Below are 12,862 nucleotides of genomic sequence, written 5' to 3'. Positions count from 1 at the left end.
GGCAGCTGATCGATGTTTCTCTTGCATCGATGTTTCTAACTCTCTATCCCTCTCCCTTCCTCTGTGTGAAAAATCAATAATATATATATAAGCTACAGACCAGGAGAAAGTATCTGCAAACCACATATCTGACCGAGGACTAGAACCTACAGTATAGAAGGAGCTCACAAATCTCAACAGTAAAGAAACACTCCAGCCCAGTCGCTCAGACCTATGAACCAGGAAGTCAGGGTTTGATTCCCAGTCAGGGCACATGCCCCAGTTACGGGCTCAATCCCCAGGATGGGGCGTGCAGGAAGCAGATGATCAATGATTCTCTCTCATCATTGATGTTCTATCTCTCTCTGAAATATATATATATATATATATATATATATATATATATATATATATATGTGTATATATATATATATATATATATATATATATATATATATAATATTTTTTAAAAGAAACACTCCAATTACAAAATAGACCAAAAAGGCATGAACAGACATTTCACCAAAGAGGAGACAGCTGATTGAGTAGCTCATGAAAAGACATTCCACATCATTAGCCATCAGGGAAATGTTAATTAAAACCACAATGACATAGCATTATACCCCAATCAGACTGGCTAAAATAATTAACAACAATAATAATAATACCACCACCACCAAATGCTGACAGGGGTGCAGAGAAATTGGATCACTCATACATGTAAACTGGGACAGTCACTCTGAAACACAGCTTGGCTGTTTCTTTAAAAAACTAACTAAACAACATACGACCAGCAGTAGCCCTCTTAGGAATCAATCCCAGAGAAACGCAAACTCCCCACAAATCTGAACAGGAATGGTCTTAGATGCTTTATTTCTATCCATGCAAAACTGGAAGCAACACACATACCTTTTAATAGGAAAATGGTTTATATCCATATCATGCAGTATTTTCTATATATATAAAAAGTCAGCAACCAGACGCCGTAATGACCAGAACATTAAACAACTGGTCGCTATGACACCCACTGCAGCTAGCGAACCGCCCGACTGGGGGTGGGGCTGGACGGCCAACCTCCTGCAGCTCCCCCCACCCCGGCTGGCCCCACCTGCAATGGGCCCCCACCACCCCAGCCAGCTCTGTCCCTAATCGGCCTCCCCACATCATTCGGGAGTGGGGCTGGCTGGCCAACCTCCCACGGCTCCTCCCCTGGCCGCTGATCCCCAATCAGCCCCCCACCCCATTCGGGGGTAGGGCCAGCCGGCCCACCGCCCACAGCCTCTCCCCACAGCTGGCCCCACCCCCAATTGGCCCCCCAACCCAATTGGGGGCGGGGCTCGCCGGCCAATCGCCCTTGGCCCCTCCCCCCAGTGGCCTGGCCCTGATCAAGCCCCAACCAGGGTGGGCCAGCCAGCCAACCTTCCACCATCTCTTCCTCCCAACAGGCCCAGCCCCAATCTGCCCCGATTGGGGCCAGGCTGGCTGGACCCCACCCATGCATGAATTCGTGGACTGGGCCTCTAGTCTATATATATAAAACCCTAATATGCTAACAGACTAAATTGGGGATCAACTGAACAACAGGTTGCTATGACGTGCGCTGACCATCATGGGGTGCGCGGGGAACATGGTAGGCATTGTCAGCAGCAGCAGAGCATGGAACATGGCCAGCATCGGCTGTGGCAGGATGGTGCAACAGGTGAGCGGGGGCGCCAGACCAAGGCGGGGCACCATTCGCTGTCATTGGGGCGAGCCTCTGGTGGTTACTGAAAATTCTTTGCTCCTGCATGCCACAGTCCTGCCGGGCACTCACATCTGTTACCAGCACCAGCCCCGCTCACACCCACTGCTGTCACCCGGCGCCGGCCCAGATTGCTTGGCGCCAACAGCAGGTGCGAGCACAGCTGCAGCCCCAATCACCCCTGAGGGCTTCTCTACCTCCCCCTACTCCTAAGGAGCGATCAGGGCCGGCAGCAGCCTCCCGTACCCACAGCCGGTGCCAGAGCCACTACTTGCACCGCTGCTGGCACCCAGCGCCAGTCCCAATCACTCGGTGCCGTCAACAAGTGCAAGTGGCGGCTGTGGGCCCCAATTGCCCCTGAGGGCTTCTCCACCTCCCTCTGCTCCTGAGGGGCAATCGGGGCAGCAGCTGCCGCCACTTGCACCTACTGATGGGGCCAGGCCCACTCGCTGCTGGTGCCAGCCCCAATCGCTCCACGCCATCAGTGGGTGCGAGCAGGGCCGGCACCATCAGCACATGGGAGTGGGGCTGCGAGCAGACAGGGGACCAGGAGCTGTGGCGGGCAGGGGCACAGAGGATGGGCCAAGACCCGCCCCTGTGCCCACTGTAGCATTGCGGCCCACAGTTCCTTTCAAGGTTCAGGAATTGATGCACTGGGCCCCTAGTTTAGCTATAAAAACAAATGAACTATTAATACTGCAGCAATTTGAATGAGTCTTCAGAGAATTATGCTGGGGGGTGGGAGGGAAAAAGCCCAAAGGATGGCTGTTTACTGTATGTATACGTGCATTTATAGAATTCTTGAAATGACAAAAGTATAGAAAACAAGAGTAGTGGTTATTAGGAGTTACAGATTGGGGGGCAGAAGGATGTGTCTATAAAAGGGTAACATGAGGAATCCTTGCGGTGAGGGATTGTCCTGTACCTTGACTGTTTTGTTTTTCTTTTCGTTTTAATATTTTTATTGGTTTCAGAGAGGAAGGGAGAGAGAGAAACATCAATGATGAAAGAGAATCACTGATTGGTCACCAATGGGGCTCAAGCCCGCAACTTGGGCATATGCTCTGATGGGGAACTGAACCGTGACCTCCTGGTTCATAGGTCGATGCTCAACCACTGAGCCACTACAGTTGGACAACCTTGACTGTTTTAATGCCAATATCCTGGTTATAATATGCACTGTGATGTTGAAGATGCTACCACCAGGGATACTGGGTAAAGGTTTAGAATCTTTGGGTAATATTTATTACCACTGAATGTGAATCTACAATTACCTCAAAATAAAACACTCAAAAAAATGTAGGTGAAAAATGTAGAGAAATTTAACCAGGATCTTAAAATTAGAGCCAAAGCTAATGACAGTCATCTACACTATTCACCAGCCCTACTTGTCCTGCTGTCAGACCACAGTCTAATTAGCCACTAGACCAAGTAACTTCAAGAAGTCAAGTTGCAAGAACCATGGGTAACAGTTCAATCACCCCTTTTAGGATGAAAACTCAACCACGAAAATGAACATTCTCGGTACTGTGGTTGGCAAAAAGAAGTCTTACCAACATCTCGCTTATGTCTGAATACAGGCTCCCTTAAAATCTGACAACCACAGGAGGACTGCAATTACAGTGGGAATGACTGTCACTCTGATAGTTCAAATAAAAGGTGTGGAAATGGGTTTCTCACTATCGTTCTATTACTGGCAACTACTTCCTTTGTTACACGCCCCAGAAAATGTGTTAGAAATCGAGCATGCTAACGGTACGCAAAAAATATGCCACTACTGAAAAAAAAATATTCTCACTGAGTTAGGTAGTTTAAATTTGCTAATTATGCCTCAATTTTTAGACCCAATCTTGAATGATAGCATTTCTAACCTTTTTGGTTGTTGTTCATTTTCTCTACAATTAAACCAGTATTTGCCAGGCTTATGTCCAAAGGCTGTTGAGTGCAAGCTGACAATTGCTCAATTTCAGTAAGTCTAATGATTTCCATCCACCCATCTGTATTAAGTTTAGGGGATTTTTGTTTCACTTTTTGGTTTGTGTTTCTTTTGGTTTTGTGGTGTTTTTTTTTTTAGTAGTGGGGACAAAATTGCAATGTTATAATACAGTAACTGCCAACGTACTATCATACACATTCATATGCAACATTGATTGTAACCATTGGCCGGGAAGTCAACATGGAGTAGCTGAAAACATTAGTTCATCAGGAGATAAAGCAAACCAAAATCTGGGTTATGCGAAGGCAGTTCAAAACATACAAACACATAGTACAGAACTCGACAGTGCAAAGTTCAGAGGGACAACTGCTGTCAACGCATCCCTTTATTCTGTTATACGTCACACATCGGCGACTCTCGGAGTTGGCCCCACAACGCTCAAAGTAATCATAAAATGTGCATATTCCTAGAGATGAGCCAAGTCTACTGAATCACAGCCTCTTGGGGTGGAGCCAGACACATCGGCTCTTGAACTCATTCCCCAAGTGTTCTGTTTGTAATTTGCAAGCCCGTCCATAAATATTAATAAAGACTTTCAGACAATACAGCGCTTCCTTCTGGGGCTGCCTACACAGAGCTCCCCAACCCAACAACACTGCAGAATGAGGGCCTCCGGGGTGTGCTTTCCCCCAAGTGGCCCCAGGGGCAGGTGAGGGGCAGCCTGAGTTTGAGAGAGGCATTGATGGTGAAACGTTAATCTGCTCAGTAAACTCCCAATTTCAACTGCCATGCACTTTCTGTCCTAAGAACACCAGAAAAGCCACGCAGGACCAAAGGATTAAAAACGTATCCTGATGTGGGCTATAGGACTGAAACTCAGAGACACAGACAGACAACAGTGTGGTGGTTACCAAAGGAAAGGTCGGTGGGGGGGGGTGTTTAGTAAAGGATAAAGGGGGTCAAACATAAGGTGATGGAAGATGACTTAACTTTGGGTGGTGGGCACACAATGCAATATACAGGTCTGTGTACTCGAAATGTACACTCAAAACTTATATGACCCTATTAACGAATGTCATCCCATTAAGTTTATTTTTTAAAAAATCCTAAATATGTCAGGAGTGTTTAGAGAAAATGAAACAGGACACAAGACTCAGTGAACATGGTAACACATGGAGACTAGATGGTTAACGCTGACATTGTTAAAAGGTTAAAAGGATGACAATTTGAGAATAATGCCATTCACTTAATTGTTCAGCACAGTACTTTTTCTTAAAATTCATTCATTCAAATCATCTCCTTCCTATTTTAAACAACATATGATTTTCAATTAACAATTTCCTTTCAATAGAGTTTTTAACTAAAATTTTTTAATCCTAGACAATAGGAAAGAGCAGTGTCACTGGCCACAAAGAGTAGGTGACCCTAACAATAAATACGCTGCTAGAGAATTTGATAATAATTTTCACGGTGAGAAATCCCACCTCCTCCTATGCACCAGGGTTTCTCAGTCTTGGCACTATTGACATTTTAGGCAACATAATTTTGTGTAGTGGGGGGCTGTCCTGTGCACTGTGGGATGTAGGATGCTTACTAGCTCATGGCCTCTACCCCGAATGCCAGGAACAAGCTCCCCCAACTTCACTGACCACCAAAATTGTCTGCAGACACTGCCAAGCGTCCCCCATAGGCAAAGTCGGAACCCTTGCTGAAGGTGAATGCACCATTAGGTAGCTGAGGTTGCGCATTTCAAGAACATGCAGCTTTTATGAAGATCTTCCAAGGCGCAGATTCGGATAAGCCCATCCACACAAGCCACTGGGGAAGCTAAGACGGATAAGCTCATCACCCAGTCCTGACATCCTAGTGGGTAATGCCAGCTTTAGTGCTGAAAATGTGCCTATGGCCCTGGCTGGTTTGGCTCAATGGACAGAGTGTCGGCCTGGGACTGAAGGGTCCCAGGTTCAATTCCAATCAAGGGCACATACTGGTTGCGGCTTAATTCCAGGCTCTGGTCGGGGCCGCATGTGGGAGGCAACCAATCAATGTGTCTCTCTCATATCGATGTTTCTCTCTGTCTCTCCCCCTCCTTTCCACTCTCTCTAAAAATCAATGGGAAAATATCCTCAGATGAGGATTAGCAACAACAACAAAATGCTCCTTATATATGTATTCTGTTGCTGCTGGTGGTGGTTTTATTATACCTCATTTTTTCAGTCTTAAATTGTCACCAGTCCTTAAATGATTCGACTATTTTTTCACTGTCTTTCCTTTCTTTAAAATTTAATATCCTGAATACTTGCTTAGCTCTGGTTTCAAATGCCTGACATTTTTACTAGCTGCTTTTCCTCACACAGAATATTCTGGTAAATTCACCAAGATTTCCAGTGCCAAGAAGCAGCTGAAACCATTAAGAATTTGTTCAAAGTTGCTAATTTTACTAGCAGTGCACCCCAATATGAACAACAGTCACAAATTAAACTTCCAGAGGGTGCATGACAGTTATGAAGGCAACAGGAAGCAAGTTTTAATCACAAAACTCGTGCTAAAAGAAAATTACATACTATCTCTATGTCAGCTCAAGAAAAGAGGAAAGCTAAGTAAGATGTGACCATTTAGGTCTTTCGATCTGTTGCAAGAGTCAGCACACTTTTTCTGTAAAGAGCCAGATACTAAATATTTTATCTTTGATGACACTGGTCTTTGTTGCAACTACCAAACTTATGGAAGCAGCTATAGAATACATGTGCATGTGAATGCTGTGCCTATCTTCTAATAAAACTATTTAAAAATCAGGCACCGGGCCAGAGGTGGGCCACACACCACAATTTGCCAACCTGTGGTCTAAAGTCTTAAGTCTCAACTGTTTAAACTCAGGTCACCTTTTGATGAACATAAAAATCAGTGTGACAATGTCCCTGGGGGGGCTGGGGTGGGAGGGGGTGAAGAGGAAGAAATATACCCCAGGTGAAAATCCCACATCTTCCCACAAGTTGTACTTCAATAAAATCATATTAAAACTAGAGGCCCAGTGCACGAAATTTGTGCACGGGGGAGGGGGTCCCTTCAGCCCAGCCTGCACCCTCTCTAATCCAGGACCCCTCAGGGGATGTCCAACTGCTGGTTTCAGCCCGATCACAGGGATCGTGCCAAAACCAGCAGTTGGACATCCCTCTCACAATCTTAGACCGCTGGCTCCTAACTGCTCATCTGCCTGCCTGCCTGATCACTCCTAATTGCCCCCCCTGCCAGCCTGATCACCCCTGCCTCTGCCTGCCAGCCTGATCGCGCATAACTGCCCCCCTGCCAGACTGGTCGTCCCCACCTGGCCCCCCCTGCCAGACTGGTCGCCCCTAACTGCCCCCCCTGCCAGCCTGGTTGCCCCCAACTGCCCCCCCCCACACCGGCCTGGTCGCCCCCAACTGCCCCTCCTGCTGGCCTGGTTGCCCCTCATTGCCCCCCCTGCTGGCCTGTTCGCCCCACGCAGCCTGCTGGTCAATTGTTTAGTCATCCCTTGCTAACCCCCCCTGCCGGCCTGGTCGCCCCACGCAGCCTGCTGGTCAGTGGTTTGGTTGTCCCTCTCTAATCCCCCTGCCAGCCTTGTCATCCCACACAGCCTGCTGTTCAGTAGTTACTATGAGGGTGTGGTGATCAATTTGCATATCACCCTTTTATTAGTATAGATGTTGGCCCTGGATGGTTTTTCTCAGTGGTTAGAGCATCAGCCCCAGGACCGAAGGGTCAAGGATTCCATTCCAGATCAAGGGCATGTACCTCTGTTGCAAGTTCCATCCCCTGCCCCAGTCAGGGTGCGTGTGGGAAGCAACCAGTTGTGTCGCTCTCACATGGATGGATATCTCTCTCTCTCCCCCTCCTCCCTCCCACTCTCAGATTAACAGAAAATATATCCTTGGGTGAGGATTAAAAAAAATGTTGGCCTACGCCTTGTAGCCCCTCCACCTCATTTCGCCCCCCGCCCCCGCTCCCCTGTCCCCACTGTGAGGAATCGCTGCTCCACCCCAATGCTGATGCTTTCCTGAGGAGCTCGTGCACCTGCAGACATCAGCATCCCACCTGTGCCCTTGGATATAATTAGCTTTTTAGAGCTGTCTTATTCTCCAAAGTCAAGGTGCACTTGGAAGAAAAGGGAGCTTGGGACTGTTTCCATTTGGTCAGCATCCCCTTTCTCTACTCAGAGAGTAGGAGCATTCTCCCCACTCTAAAGATACACCCTCAGCCATACACTAGAATGCTATTAGCCTCGCTTCTCATGCCCTCCCTTCACCTACTCCTAAACATGTCATATTCGCCTCAGCTGGGCAGTAAGAATACTGAGCCGTTAAGGTGCCTTAGCTCATTAACCCTTCCAACAACCCTAGGGGGCAGGCGCCACCATTATCCCCGTTTTCCAATGAGGAAATACAGCCAGCCACAGGGAGGTTGTTCACCAAGCATGACTCAAGGGCACGAAGCTCGGGGGAATGAGCCAGGACTCCAACCTCGGACTGCATGGCTCTGGGGAGCAAGCTCTTACCCATCATCCCAGGATTTTCCCAGAAAACTGGACTGCTAGGGATGCACATGGATACGCTGAGCACCGAGCCGTCTGTAAGAGCTTTATTTTCATGCTTAACATAATCTAAAAAGAGGCATTTCATTGTAACCATATGCTCTTTCATCTGGACAATGGCTTACAGCCAAGCCAGTTCAGTGTGACATTTCCATTTGTGAGTTCGGTTCCCTGGCACCACGTGCCCACTGCACGGGAGGGTTTAGTGGAGGATTTCTGAAAGTGGAGTCTGAAGACCTCATCCAGAACTGCAGGGCGTCTTAGCAATCTGCAAGGAGTGTCTATGTTTACAACAGTTCCACACTCTCTGTCCTTAAGTGACGAAGTATTCAGTGTCCTCCCCTCAGGTCCAGAAACCCAATCGTGCTAAGTGTTTCTAACAACATCGGGAGATATCTCCCGCAACTTAGTTTTGCTTGGCCTGCCCCGGGACCTGCAGCCTCTCTTTCTTATTTGTTATAACTGCAGTAAAGTCTGGCTACCTGTCTGCCTGCGGGCATGGGGGGCGGGGAGGGCACTCGCTGGGGCGGACTGGTCACTTCTCCGGAACACCCAGCCCACCTTGGCTCCCGGCGCCTGGCCAGAGCTCCAGCGCCTCCCAGAGCCGTGCGTTCCTCTGCTACTCTGAGACCCTACACCACAGCCAGGGCACTGCATGACGATGGCTGGAAGTAAAGGGCAGGAGACGCTAACAGAGTAGAAACGGGAGATAAAAATGAACCCAGAAGCTAGTTCGCCTCCGTCTGCCACCATCTGCACATGCTTCCCTTCACAATTTCAGAATCTTCCCTGGTTGACCTCTGAGACGGAGAGGCTATAACTTTCTGTTCCTAAGAGTGACTCTATCATTGTGGGGTTTTAGAAGGTGACAGATGGAGAATAGAAAAGGAGGAGACCTTGGGCATCCTTTAATCGTAACTCGTCAGCTGCTACCGACTGCACTTACCAAAATAATGAGCTGGTTCAGAATCTATATTTTATGAAGGAAAAAAAAATTTTAATGAGCCAACAACATGATTCCAGGCCCATCATTTACATAGTATACCTTTCATTTGCAAGGAAAGAAATGCTAATTTGAGGAAGCGTTCACAAATAGGTAGCAAGGTGCATTTTAAACTCACTGCAGGTAAAAAATACCAGGAAAAAATGGGATAATTAATCATAAAATAAAATTTTCATAAAGAGGATTAAAAATTCGTAAAAGCCCCCACAGGTAATAAAGTGGCTATGTCAGTCTTTTGCTGATGGTGAAGTAAATTAGGACAACCTTTCTTGAGGCAGAATTATGTCTACCCTTTGACCTGGAAATATTAATTCTTAGAAACTTGCCCCTGAGGGAATAATTAAGGAACTATGCAAACATATGGGAAAAGGGTTTTTCAACATAAAAACTGGAAATACTCTAAATGTTCCAGGCAACTAGTTTAATTAATTCTGGCAAACCTGTACACTGGAAATTGCCATCATTAAAAATGATGTTGTAAAATAATATTTATACCACAGAAAATGCTACTGGTAAATTATCAAGCATAAAAAGTAGGTTGTCCCGCTTTTAAATCAGTTTCTACTTCATTATAAACTAGAGGCCCGGTGCACGAAATTTGTGCACAAGGGGGTGGAGGTGGGGGGTTCCTCAGCCCAGCCTCCATTCTCTTCACAGTCCAGGACCCCTTGGGGGATGTCTGCCTGCTGGCTTAGGCCCGCTCCCGGGGATCAGGCCTAAACTGGCAGACAGACATCCCTCTCGCAGTCCAGGACCCCTTGCTCCTTACCACCCACCTGCTCGCTGCTCCTTAGCGCTTCCATGGAGGCAGGAGAGGCTCCCACCACTGCCACTGCACTTGCCAGCCATGAGCCTGGCTTCTGGCTGAGCAGTGCTCCCCCTGTGGGAGTGCACTGACTACCAGGGAGCAGCTCCTGCGTTAAGCGTCTGCCCCCTGGTGGTCAGTGAGCATCATAGTGGCTGGTCATTCTGGTCATTCCGCTGTAACAGTCTCTTAGGCTTTTATTATCTAGACTAGAGGCCTGGTGCACAAAATTCATGCATGGGGGGGGGTGTCCCTCAGCCCAGCCTGCACCCTATCCAATCTGGGACCCCTCGAGGGATGTCCGACTGCCCGTTTAGGCCCAATCCCAGTAGGATCAGGCCTAAACGGGCAGTCGGACATCCCTCTCACAATCCAGGACTGCTGGCTCCCAACTGCTCGCCTGCCTGCCTTCCTGATTGCCCCTAACCGCTTCTGCCTGCCAGCCTGATCACCCCCTAACCACTCCCCTGCCAGCCTGATTGATGCCTACCTGCTCCCCTGCCAGCCTGTTTGCCCCTAACTGCTTTCCCCTGCAGGCCTGGTCACCCCTAACTGCCCTCCCCTGCAGGCCTGGTCACCCCTAACTGCCCTCCCCTGTAGGCTTGATCACCCCCAACTGCCCTCCCCTGCAGGCCTGGGTCTCCCCCAACTGCCCTCCCTTGCTGGCCTGGTCTCCCCCAACTGCCCTCCTCTGCCGGCCTGGTCTCTCCCAACTGCTCTCCTTTTCTGGCCTGATCACCCCTAACTGCCCACAACTGCCCTCCCCTGCAGGTCATCTTGTGGTGGCCATCTTGTGTCCACATGGGGGCAGCCATCTTGTGTGTTGGAGTGACAGTCAATTTGCATATTGATCTTTTACTAGATAGGATGCTCATTCAATAGATATGGCTCAGTTGCTCATACAAAGAGTGTGAGCTATATTCCATCCTTCCACACCGGCCCTTATTCACACATACACACACATGTACACACACTTACAGGTGAAATCTGTGCTTTGACTGGAAAACTATGCATTCTCTAGCACACACTGCCAAGGTGATCTGCCTCTGACTTGTAGGAGCTATTCTCAAGTCTAAATTGTTAATAACTCCTAAAAATGCAAAGTGATTCTAGTCCATATAGATGCAATTCTGATCCTTTGTAGAGGTTCCCTTGACTTCCCATGGAGCTATTCTGCCTCCTTTGGGCAGAATCTATGAGCATGGGTCCCTCCGATTGCCCTTTGACCTGGTGATAGCATTCTGCTTTGTTCTCTCATTTAACCAATGAGTTAAGTAGAATCTTTGGTGTGTGCATTTTACATCTTTATGTCATGATTTTACCTGTTTTTGAAAATTCTCTTTTTAACACGTGCAACTATCCCCAAAGCCTGTGTTTTTTACCTTCTAGTTAAGCCAGAAGCATCCTTCCTTCTTTGCTGGGGACTGGCACCCTAATCTGAGCCACCTCCTGACTTTCAGAGTATTCCTGCCTTCAATCTATGTCCATCAGTACACACAGGGTGATGTTTACAATCTGACCACCTCAGTCCACTGTTTAAAACATGTCTGCAGCAGCCTTTTGCCTTTAGGGTAAAAACTAGAGCCACGAGAAGACATTCCAGAATCTGCAAGAACAAGTCCCTCCCCACCATCTTAGCCTTATTTTGCTGCTTTCTTCATTTCTAAATACACAAGTATGCATTGGTTAGTAATGCTCAAACAAGGAACCTGTTATTGTGCAAAATTCTCATGGAATCAGTATCTTTCAAGGACTGTTCTTGCTGCTGTGAGGGCTAAACACAAGCACATTTCCTCCCACTGTGTAAGTTCTTCTAGCTGGGCTAACAGTCCAACTAACAGACACGGATTAACAGGAGAAAACCACGTTTTCATATGTGTGTGTGGGGCATGCACATAAGCAGGAAAATTGAAAAGACAATGAGGCAACACTGGGAATATATGTCATTTTGGACAAAGGAAGGGAAGGGGGTCATGAGATTTCAAAGAAAATGGGCCTTTTGCAGGTAGTTGAAGAAAAGCAGAACATATATGGCAGGCAAATGCTTGCCTCAATGGGTGATCCAGCAAGCAGGCCCCTGCCTGGCGCTCTCCTGCCTACCATCCTAAACTCAGGTCAGGCTAAAGGGAATAAGCTAAGATTTCTTTCCTGGAGCAGGTCTTTCCATCTGAATCTCTTAAGTAAGAAAGGGAGAAGGTCAAAGATTCTTTCTGAGTTTTTTATTTCTTAGAAACCAGCTTAAGATCGATATCTCAAAAGGCAGTTTGGGGGTTTGGGCCCACACCAACACACAAGAAGATCCTTCTCTGGTCAGTATGAAGCTGACCAGCGTGGAGAGGGCCCTCACTGAAGAGAAGTTAAGTGTCCTTTTCTTTCTCTCTCCAATGCCCTCTGTTCTCCAGGTCTACACGCCAGAGGAGGAGAGGAGAGGAACAGGACTATGTAAAACAACCCTAGCCTGTTTTGCTCAGTGGATAGAGCATCAGCCTGCTGACTAAAGGGTCCCAGGTTTGACTCTGGCCAAGGGCACATGCCCGGGTTGCAGGCTCGATCTCCCCGAAGGAAGGGGACAAGCAGGAGGCAGTCAATCAGTGATTCTCTCTCATCATTGATGTTTCTATCTCTGTATCTCTCTCCCTTCCTCTCTGAAATCAATAAAAAAATATTAAAAAAAGAGAACTGCGTAAAACAGTAATATAGGGTGCCCCCCAAAATGTATACACACTTTCACAGCTGGTAACTCAATTTTCACTCCTTTTCAGGTTTAACTGATCTGGAATAATGGGTGAAACCAGACTAATCTTTGAACAAAGAAAACTTATTCAGTA

General features: G+C 47.5%; 1 protein-coding gene across 3 annotated transcripts in view; it reads right to left on the bottom strand.

The window, feature by feature from the left end:
* DOK5 (docking protein 5) overlaps positions 1–12,862 on the bottom strand; it is a 135,513-nt gene that overhangs the window by 66,783 nt on the left and 55,868 nt on the right. The window lies entirely within an intron of this gene.

This window comes from Plecotus auritus, assembly GCF_963455305.1.
Source record: "Plecotus auritus genome assembly, chromosome: 8".
In the NCBI taxonomy this organism is placed as follows: Eukaryota; Metazoa; Chordata; class Mammalia; order Chiroptera; family Vespertilionidae; genus Plecotus; species Plecotus auritus.
The sequence above is the reverse complement of the archived record's forward strand: the minus strand, read 5'-3'. Positions and strand labels throughout refer to the sequence as shown.